At 39.9% G+C, this 17329-nt stretch overlaps 1 long non-coding RNA gene across 3 annotated transcripts in view; it reads left to right on the top strand.

Annotated features, from left to right (window-relative positions):
- The window catches only part of LOC115945105 (uncharacterized), a 249494-nt gene that overhangs the window by 4586 nt on the left and 227579 nt on the right, over positions 1-17329 (top strand). For all 3 annotated transcript variants that reach the window (XR_014144351.1, XR_014144353.1, XR_014144352.1), the window contains exon 2: positions 11210-11312. This is a non-coding gene — a long non-coding RNA (uncharacterized LOC115945105). The remainder of the gene's footprint in view (positions 1-11209; positions 11313-17329) is intronic.

Consider the following 17329-nt stretch of genomic DNA (forward strand, 5'->3'; position numbering starts at 1 on the left):
AAAATGCCTGGGTGAGAAGATATTTGGCATTCCACTCTGTTACATGTTTCATTAACCTGTCACTGAGTCTTGTCATGGCTTCTTGCAACATACCCCTTGAATGTGGGCTTCCTCTCCACTCCCTCTGCTACCCTGCTGGAGGACTCAGACCTGGGTTTCATTTAAATAATGTGAGTGTTAACCACTGGCTCCATGAGGACAAGGGTGGACCCTGGTTTTGCTCGCCTTTGATGTTCAGGCCACTAGTACTGTTTGCCACGTAATAAGTACATAATACATATATCACATGTTTATAAATGATGACTGATTGAAGGAGCACATGAATAAACTACCCAGTTGTGATTAGGTCTACATTCTCTCCAATGAAACTTCAAGTTAGTATTTTGTTTTTGTTTGTTTTAATGTTCCATGCTGGTAGAGGTAGATATTTCTACACCTGGAATCAATTCAAAAATGACTTAGAGACAAGTTCATCTGAGCCTTCTCATTCACAGTTGGGGCAGAGAAAAAGCATGCCCAGGTCACAGTATGGCAGAACAATGTCTAGACCAAGGCTTTTTTTAGGGGGCCTGGGGTGGTGGGATGGGAAGGTTTCTGTTGCTTCAGGCCTGGCTTGGTTTGGTGGCTTAACCTTAAGTGGAAGAGGCTGGGGCAGGTGTCCCTGCTTCAGGTTCGTGGATAGGTTGGGGTAGCTCTACCTTAGGCTGAAGGGGCTATGGGAGGAACAGCCATTCTCATAGTGATGGCAGAGGAATAAGAGGGCAAAAGGAAGCATGTGAGACTTTTTTTTTTTAAGATTTATTTTTATTTTAGAGAACACGCATGCACAGGAGGGGTGGGGGAAAGTCAGAGAGAGAGGGAGAGAGAGAATCACAAACAGACTCCCCATTGAGCAGGGAGCCCAATGTGGGACTCATTCTCACCACCCTGAGACCATGACCAGAGCCAAAATCAAGAATCAGCTGCTTAACCCACTGAGTCACCCAGGCACCCCAGTATGCAAGACTTTTAAGACCTGGCTCAGAGCTGGGGCGTGTTCACTTCTTCGCCTTTGTCATTAGTCAATGTAAGTCACATGGCCAATCTAATAGTCAAGGAATGAGGAAATATACTATATCATGGCAAGGATGTGTGCAGGGAAGGTTGAAAAATTGGGTTAATTACTCAATCTCCACAATGGCTGTGTATTAGTCTCCTATGGTTGCCATAGCAGGGTGCCACCAGCTGGGTGGCTTAAAACAAAAGAAATTTATCCTTTCACATCCTGGAGGCTAGAAGTCTGAAATCAAAGTGTTGGCAAGGCCATACTTCCTCTGAAGTCTCTAGGGAAGAATCCCCTCTTGCTTCTTCCTGGTTTCTAGTGGTTGCTGGCAATCTTCAGGGTGTGTTGCTACATTACTCTGATCTTTGCCTTCATCATCACATGGTCTTGTTCCTCATGAGATGTCTCTGATTTTAAATCTCTCTTCCCCGTAAGGACACCAGTCATTAGATTCAGGGATCACCCTAACCCAGTATTACTTCACCTTAATTTGAATTTCCAGATAAGATCACATTCATAAATATGTAGGGTTAGGAATTCTGCACATTTATTTTGGAGACACAACTCAACCCACAAAGATCAGAATCCTGTAGCATCTTTTGTAAACTAGAGCAGTTGTTCCTAAAGTCTGGGTCCTGGACCCACAGTATGAGTATTACCTGGGAGCTGGTTAAAAGTTAATGTTCATGGGTCCCGACCAGACTTACTGAATCAGAAGCCAGAGGGGTAGGACCCAGCAATCTGTGGTGCAATGCATTCTCCAGTAATTTTAATTCATGCTAGACTAGAAAACAGTAGAAGCTAGACTTTGCAGAAAGGTAAATTTGGCCATTGTTGTTAAGAAGGAGACACCCATTCAGGTGTCTGTGTGTGTCATAAGAAGGCAGGTGTTAGAAGTAGAGTGGGTTTAACTAATCCACTTGAGTAATAAAAATATAATTCTAAGGAATCCAGGTCCCACTTGCCTCAGGGATCAGTAGACTTGACAAAGCACTCTTATACTCAAAAGTCATCACTGAATTTTCATTTTCTGTGGGTGTGAAAAAGATGGGAGGAGTCATCAGAGCTGGTTCCTGAGTCTGCAGCATGAGCTACACTGGGTAGAATCAATGAAAAAAGGTAGCCAAGGTCTGGGGCACCTGGATGACTTAGTCGGGTAAGCATTGGAGTCTTGATTTTGGCTCAGGTCATGATCTCAGGGTCATGGGGTTAGGCTCTGTGCTTGGCAGGGAGTCTGTTTGGGATTCTCTCTCTCCCTTTCTCCCCTTTCCCTCTCTAAAACAAATAAACCTTTTAAAAACATGTAGCCAAGGTGCTTTGCACAGTGTTGAGTGCTTTGTGGAAATGATTATTACCAAAGACCTATTGCTGACTCTACACTTCTGTTTTCAACCAGTTCTGGAAAAAAATGACATTCGCAACACCCTCCCGACCCCCCACCCCCATGGCTGTATATGCAGAGCTAAGAAAGAAAATGTGTCACAGTTTGTTACAGAACTTCAGGCATGGGACATAGGAAGTTAGTTTACTAGTGAAGTCACATCTAATGCACAACAAATTTAACAAAGGGAGTCAGCACTTAGGGTTAGATTCTCAAGTAACAATATAGAATAAAAATCAGGAATGGGCAGCTTTTTGCTTGAAAATACTTTACGTTGTCCCTTGAAATACAAGGCATGTAATTGTATGTATACAGTCCTGTCTAGTAATCCCTAGCGTATCAAACTTAGAGAATATAAAGGAAAGACTACAAGGAAAGACTTTATGTAGGTGTCTGCATATTCAAAACATTCTGCCTTTAAAATAAATTCCTAGTTCTGAATGTGGGAGATGGCAAGACTGTTCCAAACATTTTCTTTCGGACTCTAATACCTTAATATGCCGGGTTTTTTTTTTTTTTGAGGATTAAATGAGGAAATTAGAACTCCCATCTGAGCGTAGAGGTAGGTCTCTAAAGAAATGGGAGTCTGTTCAATAGATGTAACCTATCTATATGAATCTAGCATTATGGAGTGGTTACGATTTGCCAGAAATTCTTCTAAGTACTTTAAAACTGTGCATTCTGGCTCTGGAGGCCACGTGTTTCCCTACTGTACAATGCTGCAATTCTAATTTTGCACAATTGTATTTCTGCTCTACGCAGTTTTGGAGGGCGGCAGACCAAAATCAAAACATGGAGCTGGATACATTGATATCAGGTGTGGACCCAAAGAAGCATTCCCCTCCCCCCATCCTGCCCACTCCCCGTGCCTCTCTCCTTGAAGGGTGGAAAGTAATATGATAAAACTTCTACATCCTTTTCTTTTTAGGAAGCCAGCTCTATGCTTTTTTCTTTTCCCAGGGGCAGAAAAAAATAGCATATTGTGTCGTCGCAAAAGAAAAGAATGGAGTTGAGCCTTCGTGGTTAGAGATGAGAAAAGTCCATTAGTTGTCAGAAAGTAAGAGTCAGGGGAATTTGTGCAGCCGGAGCCCGATAAAAGGCACGGCAGGGGCTGATGACAGATTACTGTCCTCATAAACCCGAAGGCATGATCTAGGGCTCAATCCTAATGTCTGCCAAATTCAAAGAAGTTAAAGAAAAATGGGACAGAGGAGATGATTTAGATTGCACCTGGGAGAGAAGGAATGTAGCACACCCAGGCTGTGCTTTGTGAGATCAGGCAAGCATCCGCAGAGTACAGCCCCAGATTTGCCTGCTACTTGCTTTCTCCAGTCTGTGGGAACTGTTAGAGAAAAATTTGGCATTTACAAGTTAGTTCTGGGAGGTCTGATTTTGTTCAGGAATCCTAAAAGCTGTAAATGTGGATCTTATGAGAGCAAGGGATATTATCAGCTCATTTTTGCCCCATGGTTTTAAGTGCTAATGGTGTAGTATTTGTTGGGTGTCTTAAGTGATGCAGTGTATGTTTGAGTGATCTCTGCCTTCCTCCTACAACCTTCTTGGATTGTATGGATTCTTGGTTTGATGTGTGTGTGTGTGTGGAGGGTGGGATCCTTCTTTCTCATTCCCTGGGCTGGTCTCAGGAAGCAAACCCAACCACAAAGCCTCCCAGAGGCACTGGGTCCTTATGGTGCTGCCTTCCATGTGATGTATGTATTGTTGACTTTGCCTTTGGAGGCACAGTGATGGAGCAGGAATACCCTGGACCCTGAAAACTATAGATCTGAGTTTGAAATCTGCCTCTCACCACAAACCAGCTGGGTGAATTGAAATGAAGTAACCTCTCTACTCTTGATTTGCTCATCTATAAAATGGGTAACAATGTATCTGTCTCAGGGGCTTTTTGAGGATCAGTTGTCTATCTAGCAAATTAATCCCCCAAAACTAGTGGCTTAAAATAATTTATCATCTCACAGAATTTCTGTGGTTCAGGGAATCTGAGAGCAACTTAATCTGGGTGGTTCCAGCTCAGAGACTCTCATGAGGTTGCCATCAAGATGTTGGCCAGGGCTGCCATCATCCAAAAGCTTGACTGAGGGTAGAGGACTTGCTTCCACTGTGGCTTCCTCACACAATTGGCAAGTTAGAGCTGGCTAAGAGCGGGAGGCCTCAGTGCCTTGCAACATGGACGTCTTCATGAGACTGCTGTGTTCTTCCTCACAAAATGACAGCTGGCTTCCCTGGGGAGTGAGTGATCCAAGAAAGTCAGGAGAGGCCACATGCCTTTTGTGTCCTGGTCTCGAAAATCACAGATCATCACTTCTGCCTATTCTGCTTGTTGAAAGTGAGCTCCTTGGTCCAGCCTTCACTTAAGAGGAGGAGAATCAGGCTCTTTTTTTTTTTTTTTTTGAAGAGAATGTCTAAGAATTTGTGATCATACTTTATTTTTTTAACCATGATTTATTTTTATTTTATTTAAATTCAATTAATTAACATATAATATATTGGTTTCAGAGGTAGAGGTCAGTGATTCATCAGTCTTATATAATATCAAGTGCCCTCCTTAATGTCCATCACCCAGTTACCCCATCTCCCTACCCCTCTCCTCCAGCAACCCTCAGTTTGTTTCCTATGATTAAGAGTCTCTTATGGTTTGTCTCCCCCTTTGATTTTGTCTTGTTTTATTTTTTTCCTCTCTTCCCCTATGACCTTCTGTTTTGTTTCTTAAATTCTACATATGAGTGAGATAATATGATAATTGTTTTTCTCTGATTGACTTATTTTGCTTAGCATTATACCCTGTAGTTCCATTCACGTCATTGCAAATGGCAAGATTTCTTCTTTTTTTTTTTTTTTTTTATATATACCATTGTAAAATTACACCACATCTTCTTTATCCATTCATCTCTTGATGGACATCTGGGCTCTTTCCATAGGTTGGCTATTGCAGACATTGCTGCTATGAACATTGGGGTGCAGGTGCCCCTCTGGATCTCTACATTTGTATCTTTGGTGTAAATACCCAGTAGTGTAATTGCTGGGTCTCCTTTTTGATGGGGTCTTTGTCTTGTTTTGGCATCAAGGTAATGCTGGCCTCATAGAAAGAGTTTGGAAGTTTTCGTTCCATTTCTATTTTTTGAAACAGCTTCAGAAGAATAGGTATTAATTCTTCTTTAAATGTTTGGTAGAATTCCCCTGAGAAACCATCTGACCCTGGACTCTTGTTTTTTGGGGGGATTTTTGATTACTGTTTCAATTTCCTTGCTGGTTATGGGTATGTTCAGGTTTTCTATTTCTTCCTGTTTCAGTTTTGGTAGTTTATACGTCTCTAGGAATGCATCCATTACTTCCATATTGCCTAATTTGTTGGCACATAGTTGCTCATAATATGTTCTTAAGATTGTTTGTATTTCTTCATTGTTATTTGTGATCTGTCCTCTTTCATTCATGATTTTATTTATTTGGGTCCTTTCTCTTTTCTTTTTGATATGTCTGGCTAGGGGTTTATCAATCTTATTAATTCTTTCAAAAAACCAGTTCCTAGTTTCATCTAGTATTCGTTTGGTTTCTATTTCATGATTTCTGCCCTCATCTTTATTATTTCTCTTTTCCTGCTGGGTTTAGGCTTTATTTGCTGTTCTTTCTTTAGCTCCTTTTGGTGTAAGGTTAGATTGTGTATTTGAGACCTTTCTTGTTTCTTGAGAAAGGCTTGTATTACTATATATTTTCCTCTAAGGACCACCTTTGCTGCATCCCAAAGATTTTGAACAGTTGTGTTTTTATTTTCATTTGTTTCCATGAATTTTTTCAATTCTTCTTTAATTTCCTGGTTGACTTATTCATTCGTTAGTAGGATTTTCTTTAGCCTCCATGTATTTGAGTTCTTTCCAATGTTTAAAATCGAATTTGTCCAAATAATGATTGCCACCCCAGCTTTCTTTGGATGCATGGTTTGAACAGTTGTGTTTTCATTTTTATTTGTTTCTATGAATTTTTTTAATTCTTTTATATTTCCCAATTAACCCATTCATTCTTTAGTAAGGTGCTCTTTAGCCTTCCATGTATTTCAGTTCTTTCCAAATTTCCTGTTGTGATTAAGTTCTAGTTTGAAAGCATTGTGGTACTGGTTCAGACCTGATTTGTGACCCATGATCTATTCTGGAGAATGTTCCATGTGCACTCGAGAAGAATGTGTATTCTGTTGCTTTAGGATGGAATGTTCTGAATATATCTGTGAAGTCCATCTGGTCTGTGTGTCATTCAAAGTCCTTATTTCCTTGTTGATCTTGTGCTTAGATGATCTGTCCATTGCAGGGATGTTAAAGTTCCCTACTATTATATTATTATTGATGCGTTTCTTTGATTTTGTTATTAATTGGCTTATATAATTGGCTGCTCCCATGTTAGGGGCATAAATATTTACAATTGTTAGATCTTCTTGTTGGATAGACCGTTAATCATGCTACAGCATCCTTCCTCATCTCTTATTACAGTGTTTGGTTTAAAATCTAATTTGTCTGATATAATGATTGCCACCCCAACTTTCTTTTGATGTCCATTAACATGATAAATGGCTTTCCGCCCCCCCACTTTCAATCTGGAGGTGTCTTTCAGTCTAAAATCAGTCTCTTGCAGACAGCATATTGATGGGTTTTGCTTTTTTATCCAATCTGATAACCTGTGTCTTTTGATTGGGGCATTTAGCCCATTTACATTCAGAGTAATTATTGAAAGATATGAATTTAGTGCCATTGCGTTACCTGTAAAGTCATTGTTTCTGTATATTGTCTTTGTTCCTTTCTGTTCTATGTTACTTTTGGGCTCTGTCTTCACATAAAGGATCCCTTTTAATATTTCTTGTAGGATTCGTTTGGTGATCACAAATTCTTTTGGTTTTTGTTTGTCCTGGAAGCTTTTTCTCTCCTTCTATTTTGAATGATATCATAGCTGGATAAAGTATTCTTGGCTGCATATTTTTCTCATTTAACACCCTGAATATATCATGCCAGTCCTTTCTGGCCTGCCAGGTCTCTATGGATAGGTCCGCTGCCAGTCTAATATTTCTACCCTTGTAGGTTACAGACCTCGCGTCCAGAACTGCTTTCAATATAAAACTGCTTTCAGGATTTTCTCTTTTTTCCTGAGATTTGCAAGTTTCACTATTATATTATATTATATTATATTATATTATATTATATTATATTATATTATATTATATGTTGGGGTGTTGCCCTATTTTTATTGATTTGAGAGGTGTTCTCTGTGCCTCCTGGATTTAGATGCCTGTTTCCTTCCCCAGATTAGGGAAGTTCTCCAGTATTATTTACTCCAATATAAACTTATATATATATAAAGATAAAATTATATACAATGAAAGGATAGAATGTAACTAAAAATTAAAATTAAAAGACAAAAAAAGAGAGAGGGGGAAAAAAAAGGAATATAAACAGACAGGTGAACAGAGCAGAACAATACACTATATCCTGAGTGTATTTTGGTCAGTTTGTTAGAAGAAACTACATCTTAAAATTGTAAAGAAAGAACAAGTTTTATATATATATATATATATATATATATAAAATTAAGTGCATTGAAAGGATATAATGTAAGTGTAAAGATGAAATTTTAAAAAGACTTTAACAAAACAAAACAAAAACAAAAAGAAGAAGAAGAAAAAAGAAAAGAAAAAAATGAGAATATGCAGACAGGTGAAGGGAACAGAGCCCTACACTAGATTCTGGGTGTATTTTGGTCTGTTAGAAGAACCTGCATCCCAAAATTGTAAAGAAAGAAAAAAAATATATATATAATACATATATATATATACATATATATATACACACACACAAGTAAAATTAAATACAATGAAAAGATAGAATATAATTGTAAAAATGAAAATTAAAAAATTTTTAAAAAGAGTTGATAAAATAAGAAATTCGTTGAAAAAGGAAAGAGAAAAAAATAAAATTGAAAGACTAAAGAATTGTGGGGGGAAAAAACATGAATTCTATACTACATTCCCCTAGCACTGTAGTTTTGCAATTCTGTGTGATTGGCAAACTTGGTCTTGGCTGGATATTCTTTTGGATCTTCTGGGGAAGGGGCCCATTGCATTGATTATCAAATGTCTTTGCCCTGAGTGGAATTGCACCGCCCTTGCCAGGAGGCCAGTCTAAGTAATCTGCTCCGGATTGCTCTATGTGGCTTTTGTTCCCTTGTGGTCATACTTTAAATCACTGCAAGAGATAATGTGAGTAAATTTCTTAGAAAGAAATAAGTATTGAATAAATGAACGCAGTTAGTATTTGAAGGCTTTAAAAGAACCTTGTTCTACTCCATCTCTCTAGTACCTAGCTCAGTGCTTAGCGTGCAGCAACCATCTTAAATAATGAGCTAATGTTAATTAAAAATGAGCTAAATTTGTTATTTGCTTTGTGTCAGGTGTTGTACTAAGCATTTTTGATGGAAAAGCTCATTCCGTCTTCACAATATCCCTGGAAATGGACACTATTCTATTATTATCTCAATTTATAGATGGAAAAACTGAAGTATGCATAGAGAAGTTAAGTAATTTGTTGGATGTTAACATATAGAGGAGTGTGATAGAGTCTGGAACTGGTCTCAGTCAACTCCAGGGTGTAGCTTTTAACCACCAAAGTGTGGGTCTTGTTATAAATCAAGGCCTCTAAAACTATTTATGTGAAATATTCCTGCCTCTGAAACCTATTATCCTGAAATATTTTGAGAGTGGGAGAAAAATAATACTTGAATTATGAGGTCTGTATCTTGAGGTACTTCTCTCAGATCAAGAATGTTCTAAAAATTCCCAGCCAAACTTTCACAACGGGAAGCATGGGAATTTCTCCCCCACACTCTTCCTTCCTCCACTATTTGATAAAACACACCCACAGCCTCTACTTTCTTCTTCTGTTCTGCACTTTAGGTTTTTTCTTGAAACTTGGATGTTTGGAGGTCCCAAGGCTGAATCCAAGTGTGAAAACCAAAGTAGATGATCTTAAAGGTCATTTCCTGTGCTAATGTTTTGTGATTACAGGAGTCCTTCTTCCTGCCTCCCCATTCTCATAGAAATTAGTGAACAGGTCTGGTAAATTCATTGTCAACAATGACGCTCTTGACTCTCCTTTTCCCGTCCCTTAGCCATTGTCCTCATTCTACACCAGGTAAGAATAGGATGGAAACACTGTAGCACAGTCTTAACAGGACTGACATCTCCAGTCATTCTTATGTCCCCTGACAACATAACCCTCCAATAATATCCTCTTTGCTTATACCACACCATTGTTAAAATAAAATCCATCAATTGGCTGTGTAGCAGTCCTCATGTGGGGTGCCATGGATTTAGCAGATATCAATAGATAGTTTTTGGAGAATGCAGTCTTAAAAGAAGTTAGGTAGTTTTCTTTACTAATGGAATTTCTTAAGACTTTGATATGCTTATGTGCAGTGTGAATCTTTTTGAGGGAGAGATAATGTAACCCAAGAAACTTGCTCTCTTGGGTTTGTTGTGAGCAAGCACAGGTTTCTCGTCACGAAACTGTCTTGAATCATCCATTTGATAGCTGACTCTTCCCTGACACTTCTCACTTGGTGATGAGCCCCTCCTCATTACATTGCACCTTAGCATATGGAAGTCCAGAAAACCACTCCTCAATAGGCAGCTGCTCCATCTCTCAACCCTCAGCCTCTCCAGAATCACTACTTTAGAATACCAAGCTGTGTGTATACATGTGTACATATATGTAATTTTCTTTACTGAGGGACGGGTAATTTTAAAAAGGAATTGACCCACCAAAGTTTTTAGAGTCACTACTCTGTGTGATACTCTACTGGTAGATAAATGTGATTATACATTTGTTCAAACTCATAGAATATACAACACCAAGAATGAACCCATTGCAAACTGTGGACTTTGGGTGATAATAAGGTGTCAGGGTAGGTTCATCAATCATAGCAAATGTACACTCTGGTGGGGGATGTTGATAATGGAGAGGCTGTGCATGTGTGGGGACAGGGGGTATATGGGGATTCTCTGTATCCTCTGCTCAATTTTGCCATGAACCTAACACTGCTCTAAAAAAATAAAATCTATTGAAAAAGAAAAAAGAAAACCAAGTACTAAATATAACTTTCCCAGGGTCCAAACATGTGTGTTGACTAAGAAGGCAACCCCTTCCTAGATGGGTCTTCTTTAAATACATCCACAGTTTCTATTCTGACTTCCCTATCCCTGGTTTTGCCCCTCTATCCTTGAGAGCCTTATCTTCTGGATTTCCCCATTGCAACTCTATTCTGGAAAAATCCAACCCTTATCCATTGGGTCCTTCTGGGACTCATTGTGATTTCCCTCATTAAGTCATTTCCCCAAGTACAAGTCCGTGAGTTCAGGGTAGAACCCTGGAGTTTTTATTTGGACAACCAGTGATTTCTTCTGATAAACCAAATTGCTGCAGAGTGGTTCAGCACGAGGGGGTCTTGGTGCTTCAAGACTCACAGCATCATTCAGTTTGGACATGGGCCCTCCAAGGCAGGGGATTTTCCTAAAGATACCACTTTTTAAAAAGCCCTTTTAGATCTGTTAGAACAGCACATAGCTCACCCTAAAATTATTTTAATTCTTGGGGAGAACACAGTCCCTCTAAACCCTAATGAAAAACAGTGTTTTCTAACTGCTTTGTAGTTTGCCATATAAATTTTCTTCCTTCGAAGGCAATAAATTTCATTATTATGCAGAGTAATGTAATCTTACATTCCTCTGATGCTTTTAGCTTGTATCATTTTGGATCTGATGGATAAAGAAAGGAGCCATATGCCTCCAGAAGACTGTTCCCTTGGTCATAAGAGAGAACATCTGAAGGACCATTCAAGCAAGTAAGTAGTCATGCCCTGTGCTGGGCACTAGAAATGGAAACATAAATCATACAAATTTTCTTCTCTGTGACTTGGCTTTAAAAAGGCATTTATCCATTTGTTAGTCCATATGTCAAATACATTTTGGGCCAGGTACTACATTGGGTATGAGGACTATTTTTGACTGGGTTCCCTGGGAATATACTGAATATTGTGAACTGTGTGCAGATGGATTCCTGGGGAATATCTGGGGAGATACACCTGAATGAAAGTGAGGATGACAGGATGGGGCAGGGAGAGAAGAAGGTGCTCCATGTGGTTGCAGCTAAGGCCCTGCCCAGTCTTACTGGCAGTGCTGGAGCCAACCCTATAGAGTTGTCCCAAAGAGGAAAGGAGGCCAGGCCTTTGTATGTCAATGTCATCTGCTCATTGGTGGCCCAGTGTCCCTGAGAACAGGCTGTAACTGCAGAGAAGGCAGTATTTTGCAGCCTGGGGCAGTACCCACCCCAGCAAAGGACATGGCTTTGAACCATCAGTTAACAGTATCCCCAGGATCTAGGAGATGGGAAGAAATCTGCATGAGAATACAACATCAACTATTGGGATATAGCAGGACCAAGGATCCGTTTATGCTCTCGGGGAGTTGATGGTCTAGCTGATGAACCATAAGAGCAATTAGATAAGTAACAGTGCAAATAGCTAAGTACAAGGAGATGGTAAGCACTATGAAGATGCAGAGCAAGAGTACCTAGCCCGGTCTGAGGGGTCCGCAGAAGGATTCCCAAATGAGGTGATGGTGATGATGAGGTAAGGAATTAGGCATGTGAAGGCAGTGGGTGTGGGAGCTGTTAGAGAGAGCGTCCTCTTGGGGTGAGAATGTGGCTTGGGGGGCCTTACACCACTAGGGTGGCTGGAGTGGAAAGTGCAGGAGTGGTGCAAGCTGATCAGGCACAGGAGTGGAGCGAGGACCTGAACCTAAACACTGGACCTGTAAGAGCCAGGACACCTGGTACGGCAGCTGGGGGTTTTATCCTGATGATGCTGACATTCACAGGTTCCAGCTGGCAGGTCCATGAGAAAATTCGCACTTCAGGAAGATCATTCTGGCTGCAGTATGAAGAAAGGAATGGAGATAAAAGAGCAACATGGGGGCCCCTAGGAGTGACTGTGTGGGCTGTGATTTCATTAGTTTCCAATGAGCAATGATAGTGACTTAAAATGGAGGCATGTCAGGTGGGATGGAGAGAAATGGGTGGATCTGAGAGCTATTAAGGAAGCAGAATCCATAAGACTTGACTGATTGGATATGGGCCTTTAGGGAAAAAGCAGAGTCAACCTCAGATTTGTCTTTGAACCATAGCAGGCTGGCAGTGGTGTGAAGGATGAATCTGAGAGACTGTCAGCCTGAAACAAGGGAACCAGTTAGAGCCATGATAAACAATGTCGTTTTGTACAGGGACCCATTCAGGGACCAAAAAAAAAAAAACACCACTGTTTATGACCATACTCATTTCAATCAAATGAAAATAACATTATAGAATTCTATTAAAATAATATATATAATCTTATAATTAAAATTACTTTTCTTAGAAGAATGTCTGTATGAAAGCTGGCCCCGCTTCTAGCCACTTAAATATTGATATCTGGGCCCAGTTTAGACAGCTTGTCGTTTTTTGGTTCCTATTCGTGTGGCGCTTTGAACTTCACAGAGAGCATTCTAGAGTGTGCTCCTTTATCCTTGACTCAACCTTGCGGATGGGAATTATTAGGTTTCCAATATGCAGAAGCAGAAACAGAGAAGGACATGAAATGGCTTCATTGCCATGTGGCCAAGTTGAGTCTAGAATGTTTATTCCGTTGTCTCCCGAGGTTGCAGGCACTACGTGCCAGGCATCGCACGGATGAAATCGATGTGCCGGCTCCCTGCGTCCTTCAGCACCCTGGGCCTCTCGCTCGGCTGGCTGTAGGATTGTCTGTCTGCTTAGGGGCAGAGAGGCTGAGATGGCAGGGACTGCCCTGGTACCAGGAAGCCCGAACAATGCCTGTTTCTCCTGGGGGGTGCTGACCACCTGAGCATTCTCGCTGCCTTACTGAATTTAGGCCACTTCTGGGGTCCCCTGCCCTGGGCCATCCTGTCAGGCAGGCTTCGACTTTCAGTTACTTGGAGCCCAGGGCCGGGGCAAGACAGAGGTGGTTTCTCCAGATGGGGATCCCGTGCTTTGTAGGCTCTGAAAACCTTCCAACCAAGTTGAACTTGGTCTCTGGGTTGTATGTTGTAGCCAAATGAATTAGATGTAGCCAAAAGAGCCTCTCTTCCCAAATCAGTGAGTCTGCAACCTCCAGGGTCAGATGTCTCTGCCCTTAGCTAGAGCAGGGGTGAGGAGAAGAGGCAAGGGAGAGGGAAGAGAGAGTTGGGGCAGAGAGGACTCTGTTCTGAAACTGTCCCTTCAGGTTGCAGTTGCTGGCCACACAACAGCCTCCTTTTTGTCAGGCGATTGCAGTATCGATGAGAAGGGAGCTTGTGTCTTAATCTGGCAATTTAGAAATTAAAGATACAATTAAATAGGATTACGGATAAGCTTGAAATAGATTTTCTGAATATAAACACTCACATGTACAGATGCACGCCATTTATTCACTAGTCTCTCCACAAGCACTCTGTAGTCTTTTTTTTCCAGGTTTATTGAGCTATAATTGATGTGTAACATTGTATAAATTTGATGTACAATGTGTTGATTTGATACACTTATAAATTGCAAAATGATTGCTACCAGAGTGTTAGCTAACACCTCCATCACATTACAGAATTTTTGTGTGTGTGCGGTAAGAACATTTAAGATCTACTATCTTGGTAACTTTCACGAATATAATACAGCATTATTAACTATAGTCCCCATGCTATACATTAAATCCCCCGAACTTATTTGTCTTGTAACTGGAAGTTTGTACCCTTTGACCAACATCCCCTCAATTCCCCTATCTCCCAGCCCCTGGTAACTACCACTCCACTCTCTGTTTCTATGAGTTTAGCTTTTTAAGATTCCATATATAAGTGATATCATTCAGTGTTTGTCTTCCTCTGACTTATTTCACTTAGCATAATGTCCTCAACGTCGATCACTGTTGTCACAAATGGAAGGATTTCCTTCTTTCTCGTGGCTGAATAATGTTCCATTGTGTGTGTGTGTGTACATATCTCCATATGTATGATGGACACTGAGTTGTTTCCCTATCTTGGCTGTTGTGAATAATGCTGCAGTGGGCATGGGAAAAACAGTGTGTAGTTTTGATTGCCACGGGTGGTTAGTACAAGGTTTTGGTGTTTTTCATCTTTCTTAGCCTTTACCTCTGAAGCCCACCTCTATCCTGAACTGCCTTTTCTACTTCCAGAGCCTCATAAGGATTGTTTTTGAAGATCAGATTGAGCAGAGACTGCTCTTAGCATTACAAATACTGGTTATAGATAGTCACAGAATGCCTCTCATCTTAGTTGCAAAAGTAATAGTAATAATATAAACAACTACCATGTATGGAACATTCACTATTTTAAACCAAACTCTGAGCTAAGTGCTTTACACACACTAACTCAGTGATATGTTGCGATTCAGTTATAGTACAATATTAGGGATTTGGGACTTTTATGGCAATGTTAGTCATTGCCACACCTCTTTTTTTCCACTAATTTTATCCAGTTCTTTGAATTGTATACTTTGTGCAGGACTCAAAATGCCAATTTTGCCAATTTTATCTAGACCCTCTGTGAAGTAGGGAAGATGCTTCTTACCTTTTAATACTTTTCACATGAGCACATCAAAATACATTGCCTTCTGGTTGTTTTTTTTTTTTTTTCCCATGCTGCCCCTGCTCTTGAGGACCACATCTGACTCCCTAGAATCTCCCTTAAGGCCCTGTCTCAGGCCAAGCAATCTTCCAAAGGCAGCGGTTCTCAATGATTTCTCCCCTCCGACACAATCCAATAGGTATAGGCACATTTTGACAAAACCCCCAACTGAAAGATTTTCTCATAAGGCTGTAGAAGAGGGGTAAGAGAGGCTGCAGATGACCTATGATCCCAGCATGGCCCACTGACCACTCCCTCGCTCTGCCCTTTAGGCATATGCAGTGTACGATAATATAACTGGAATAATTTTGAGTGTATTCTAATTTGTTCAGTTTAAAATCAGGTTGCTTTGAATTTTATTGCATAAACACATGATGCAAAAAAAAAAAAAGTCACACTTGTATGATAAAGTCCTGTGGAGACCTCCAGGAAAAAACTACTGGAAATAAGTGAGTCCATCAAGGTCACAGGATACAAGATTGATTTATAAAAATCAATTGTAATTTTATATACTGGCAATAAGCAATCTGAAAATGAGATTTAGAAAATAAGTCCATTCACAATAGCACCAGAAGAATAAAATACTTAGAAATAAATTTAACAAAAGGAGAGTGAGACTTGTACACTGAAAATTATAAAACATTGGTGGCAAAAATTATAAAGGATCTAAATGAATGGAGAAACATTCCATGTTCATGAGTTGGAAGATGTTAATTCTCCTTAATTGCTATCAGAATCCTGAAGGATTTTGCTGCCCCTGTCCTGGGCCATGCTGTTAGCCAGAAGCTGGGCCAGAGTTGGTTTCTCCAGTTGCTGATCTTGGTGCTTTGTAAAGACTGAGAAGTTGTCAGCTGAAATTGGTTTTCCAGTCATATGTGGTAGCCAAAGGTAAGTGAGGCCCCTGTTACCATCCATGGTCAGAGGGGCTCAAAAAACATCATTAATCAAATGACAGGACAAGCCACAGACTAGCTTGAGAAAAATTTTGCAAATCATGTATTTCATAAAGGACTTATGTCCAGAATATATATTGCACCTCAATAATAAGGCAGACAACCTACTTAATACATGGGCATGGTATTTGAGTAGACTTTTCACTAGAGAAGATATGTGTAGGGCTCACAAGTACATGAAAAGATGCTCAACATCATTAGACATTACGGATATGAAAATTAAAAGCACAATGAGATACAACTTCCAATGTACTAGAATGGCTATAATAAAAAAGAGACAAAAGTAAGTGTTGGGGAGGATGTGGAGAAACTGGAACTTTCACATATTGCTGGTGGGAGAGAAAATGGTGCAACCACTTTGGATGACAGGTTCTCAGGTTCTCAGAAAGCTACCGTATGACTCAGCAATTCCACACGTATGTATCTACCCAAGAGAAATGAAAATATAATACACAAAACTTTTAAATGAATGTTCATAGTATTACTATAACACAAAAACCTCAGACTAGATCCAAATGCCCATCAACATGTAAATGCATAAACAAAATGTGATATCATCATACATTGGAATACTCTCCAGTAATAAAAAGAATGGAACTACTTATATACTCTACAACCTGGAGGAAACTCAAGAACACTACGCTAACTGAAGGAATCCAGAAACGAAAGATTACGTATCATGTTTTCTCCATATATGTATGAAGTATCTGGAAGAGGCAATCTCTAGAGACTAAAGCAGATCAGCGGTTGCTGGGGCTGGTCTGGGAATTGACTGTAAACAGGCCTGGGGGCCTCGGCGGGGGAGAAGGGAGCCTGGGGGTCTTTAGAGTGATGAAAATGTTTTAAAACTAGATTGTGGTGATATTTGCACATCTGTATACTTTTACTAAAAATTATTGACTTGTACCTTTATAATGGGTGAATACTATGAATATTATATCTCGTATAGCTGTTAATAAAAATTAAATAAAAATAACCAGGATGGAGGGTAGGAGATACACATAAAACAAGTTTAGCAATAAATTGGTATTTCTTGAGGCTAGATGATAGGTAATGAAGGTTCATTGTATATTTTTCCTTTTTGCACTGTGTCCATTTAAAATTTCATAATAAAAAATAAAAAGGAAATAATAAGGGAAATGTCACACTTCTTTATTTCTTTATGTGAAATGAAGTCTGACTCAGTCTTTATATCACAAGGCTGAAAGAAAATTAAATCTCAGTCATCACAGAAGTCCCTTGCT

The sequence above is a fragment of the Leptonychotes weddellii genome, chromosome 4, assembly GCF_054177405.1.
Source record: "Leptonychotes weddellii isolate Sample4059 chromosome 4, ASM5417740v2, whole genome shotgun sequence".
In the NCBI taxonomy this organism is placed as follows: domain Eukaryota; kingdom Metazoa; phylum Chordata; class Mammalia; order Carnivora; family Phocidae; genus Leptonychotes; species Leptonychotes weddellii.